Genomic DNA, 4,560 nt, shown 5'->3' with positions numbered 1-4,560 from the left:
TTGCTCTGTCGCCCAGGCTGGAGTGCAGTGGCACAATCATGGCTCACTGTAGCCTCCAAATCCTGGGCTCAAGCAATTATCTCACCTCAGCCTCTGGAGTAGCTGGGACTACAGGTGCATACCACCATGCCTGGCTAATTTTTTTTTTTTTTTTTTTTTTTATTGGTAGAGATGGGGTTATCCCTATGTTGCTCAGGCTGGTCTCGAACTCCTGGTCTCAACGGATCCTCCCTCCTTAGTCTCCCAAAATGCTGGGATTACAGGCATGAGCCACCACACCCAGACTGTAATAAATTTTTTGTTTTTAAGAAAAAAGTACTATGTGGCAAATAGTTTGGATAGAAGTGAAGATGAGGTGGTCAGGAAAATTGGTAGAGAACATCTCTTTAGAGGTGATGGAAGACACTGACATGAAACATGCCTTTAAAAAGTTTGAATAAAATGTTTTCATGAAATGTGTGAGTGGGAAAAGGCAATTTTTAAAAATAACATTTTTTAATACTTGTAATTTTGTATATGCATTTTAAACTAAATTACCAAGTTAAATATTGTAAGAAGATAGTTAAACATTTCATCTTTGCATCAGTGGCCAAAACGACTTGGCTGTCTGATGAGTGCAGCCCCAGGCTCCAAGTTCCTGACTGCCCTCTTCTGTTGCGGTGGCATTCCTGGAAGGCAGCGGATCTGGAAGCACTGGCGGCCGCGCCACAGACCATGAGAACTACTACTGAACAAGCATGTCCTATCTGACCACGGGGCAGGAGCACAACCACGCTGTGGTGCGCAGGGCTGAGGCCTTCCATGCCGTGAAGGCAGTCAACACTTCCAAGTTCTGCCCTCATAGATTTGTTGTAGACCAGCTAAACCATCACAATGTCACCAAGAAATGGCCCTAACTCTGAGCCATAACTCTAGATTTTATAGATCATGGTGCTGCCCTGTTTTTACCTATCCTTGGAACTGAAAAACTGTAGCTTCTATAGAAATGTGAGCCTTTGGACAGGGATCTTATTAAGATTGTTAAATCAAGTTTAGCCTAAAGCTGCCTCCTTACATATTTTAATTTTGGCCTAGGTTTCTCCGTGCATAATGAACTATAACAAGTGGAGGTGTAAACAGACCGTAGCCCACACGTGTGCCAATCTCTGAGTTTTGACCAATCACATGTAGCCAACTCTTTGAACCGTGTTCAAATAAGGCAAAAGCTGAGCTGTAACCAATCTGACTGTTTCTGTACCTCACTTCCGTTTTCTGCACATCACTTTCGTTTTTCTGTCCATAAATCTCCTTCTACCATGTGGCTGCGCTGGATTCTCTGAGCCTACTCTGGCTCCGGATTTGTGAATCGTTCGTTGCTCAATTAAACTCTTTTAAATTTAATTCGGCTGAAGTTTTTCTTTTATCAAGACAAATGATTTTGTAGGGTTCTCTCTGACGCAGGAGCTACCTCCGCCGCTGCCACCCAGAGGTGCTTGTCCGGATGATGAAGCTGTTCATCAGAAACCTGCCCCAGGAGGCCACAGAGCAGGAGATCCGCTCTCTTTTCAAGCAGTAGGGAAGGTGCTGGAATGTGACATCATTAAGAACTACGGCTTTGTACACATAGAAGACAAGACGGCGGCTGAGGATACCATACACAACTTGCATCATTACAAGCTTCATGGGGTGAACATCAACGTGGAAGCCAGCAAGAATAAGAGCAAAGCGTCAACCAAGTTACACGTGGGTAACATCAGTCCCACTTGTACCAACCAAGAGCTTCGAGCCAAGTTTGAGAAGTATGGTCCAGTCATTGAATGTGACATCGTGAAAGATTATGTCCTCATACACTTCATACACACGGAGTGGTCAGAGGACGCAGTGAGACCGTCAGGGGCCTTGACAACACAGAGTTTCAAGGCAAGATAATGCATGTGTAGTTGTCCACAAGCCCGGCTTCGGACTGCCCCTGGAATGGGAGACCAGTGTGGCTGCTATCAGTGTAAGAAAGAAGGTCACTGGTCCAAAGAGTGCCCAGTAGATCGTACGGGTCGTGTGGCAGACTTTACTGAGCAGTGTAATGAACAGTATGCAGCAGTTCACACGCCTTACACCATGGGCTATGGGGAATCCAGGTATTACAACGATGCATATGCAGCACTCGACTACTATAAGCGATACTGGGTCTGCTCTTACGAGGCAGTAGCAGCAGCGGCAGCAGCTTCTGCATGTAACTAGGCAGAGCAGACCATGTCCCATCTGCCTCAAGTCCAAAGTACAACTGTGACCAGCCACCTCAACTCTACTTCTGCTAATCCCTAAGACAGATACCTATTGCCAAGTTCTTGCGCTGCTGCCACTTCAGCTGCTATGGCTGCTGCTCCGGCCACCACTTCCTCCTATTGTGGAACCGCGTCATGCTGCAGCCATGCTCCCCACAGTTGGAGAGGGCTACGGTTATGGGCCAGAGAGTGAGTTATTTCAGGCTTCAGCAGCTACACGGAATTCTCTACACGACATGGCCCGGTATGAACGGGAGCACTATGTGGACCGAGCCTGGTACTCGGCCTTTTAAAAACTGGAGGTAGAATAATTGCTGACTGAACCCTCGGGCTGCGGGCATATATGAGAACTTGCTCCGTGCGGTCCCCTTTGCCAGGATGTTTCCATTGCTTCACGTTTCAGTAAACAAAAGGAGTTTGTAACCAACTATGTTTTCTTTCTTAATTTAATTCTTCTAAGTTGACTTTTCTTTCCTCCTGATACTAGTCTCTGTAGCCTTTTTTTACTCTGTTCCTTATATTCTCAGCCTCTGAACAGCCCTAGGCAAGGATTATGCTGGCATCCCCTTTTTCCTGTGCATTGGAACCCCTCTTATCTTGCTTTCCCTAGGAGTTGAATACTTCTCCCTGCCTACCTGCAGCATCTCCTTTCTCTTTCAAATGACCATGTAGTGGCAAGCAGCCTTTTACTCTTCTCTGTTAGTTCTGGACTCTAACATTGAAGTTAATCTTCTGAAATTGCTAGGACCATTGGGGGTTGTGTTGTTTGTTTTCTTATATCTGACCTGTGATTGTGGTACAGCATTAGCTGAAATTTAGCCTTGTTTTACTCCACTCCTCCCATTTTTAAATAATTTTTTGACAAATAAACATTTCTAACACTTAAGAAAAAAAAGACATAAACATGAGCATAGTGGTCTGCATATAGAATATCTGGGGCTCTAAACTCCCTAATATTTAAAAGTATAATCACTGTCCTATTGTGTTTCTTATTTCTTTAGGCTGATAGGAAGATATCAGGGTTTTCCTGTGTGACAGATGATAAAAAACGTATTTTGAATGAAAGCTGCAGTAAATCTACAAACTATGATTTCGGGTCTTTGCTTAAGTATGAGATATTTGATGAGGACTTTATAATGCAACATTAGTTTCCATACCTTCTGTCAAAAATAATTGCCTAAGGCCAGGCACAGTGGTTCACATCTGTAATGCAGTGTTTGGAAGGCTGAGGCTAGAGGATCACTTGAACCCAGAAGTTGGGCTGCTATTGTGTCACTGCACTCCAGCCTGAGTGACACAGCAAGGCCCCACTTAAAAAAAAAAAAAAATAGAAGAAGAAGAAGAAGAACTTCCTAAATTGAAGTGGAAATATAAGCTTTTTCAGTTAAACATACTAAAAAATAGCATTTTCTTCTGGGATTTGTCTACTAAAAAGAGCATTCTCTTCTGGGATTCATTAGAAAAAAAAATCATCCCCATTGCTAAAAGTTTATTCAAGTTTTCTATCACCTGCCCATAAAAACTCAATTGTTTTAATATTTTCATCAGGATAACTTGGGACTGTATAATAGTCAAAGTTGCTCATATTCAGGCATATATAATATAAGCAATTATGTGTTTTCATTCATTGCATTCAATGTCATATCCTAGCCATTTCCCTATGCTATAATGAAATTGTAGTAAACATAATTTTCATGGCCCCTTAGGGTATTAGAGTCACTGAAAGGAGACCCGCATGGCTAGAACACACTGAAAGATGGAGATGCAGAAGGAGATGGTGCTAAAGAGGCGGTAGAAGCCAGAGTCTTTTAGGTTATGTTAGGGAATTTGGGTTTCATCTTAAGTGAAAGGCAGGATAGTGGTGATTGAGAGGCTTGGGTTTTGGAGTCAGACTGACTGAGTTCAAATCTTAACTCTACACTGTTCTAGTTGTCAGTTTGGGCAAATTAATTTCTCCAGTCCTCAGTTTCCTTATCTGTAAAATAGGGTGGTAATCACAGGGTTGTGAAGACTAAGATAATGCACCTGTGTAATGCATGATAATCTCTGCAAAGTGCCTGACACATTGGCTATTATTAAGTGCAATGGGAAGCCATTGAAGTATTTTTGTGTAGGATAGTGACATGACCCCATTTACTATGTTTTTAAATGATCCCTGGTTTCCATGTGGAGGGCTCAGGGTGATTAGCTAGCTGGCTATCAGAAGAGAAGGCTTGGGCCAGGACTGACAGTGGGAAGACGCAAGAAATATTGCAGAGGAGGAATTGAGAGAGATTTGTGATCAACTGGATGGGCATGG

The 4,560-nt window shown here is 43.1% G+C and overlaps 1 pseudogene; it reads left to right on the top strand.

Moving 5' to 3' along the window:
- Window positions 1–1,480: 1,480 nt before the first annotated feature.
- LOC101142414 (RNA-binding protein 4B-like) lies at window positions 1,481–2,554 on the top strand (annotated as a pseudogene).
- Window positions 2,555–4,560: the final 2,006 nt, after the last annotated feature.

This window comes from Gorilla gorilla, chromosome 7, assembly GCF_029281585.2.
Source record: "Gorilla gorilla gorilla isolate KB3781 chromosome 7, NHGRI_mGorGor1-v2.1_pri, whole genome shotgun sequence".
Lineage (NCBI taxonomy): Eukaryota > Metazoa > Chordata > Mammalia > Primates > Hominidae > Gorilla > Gorilla gorilla.
The sequence above is the reverse complement of the archived record's forward strand: the minus strand, read 5'-3'. Positions and strand labels throughout refer to the sequence as shown.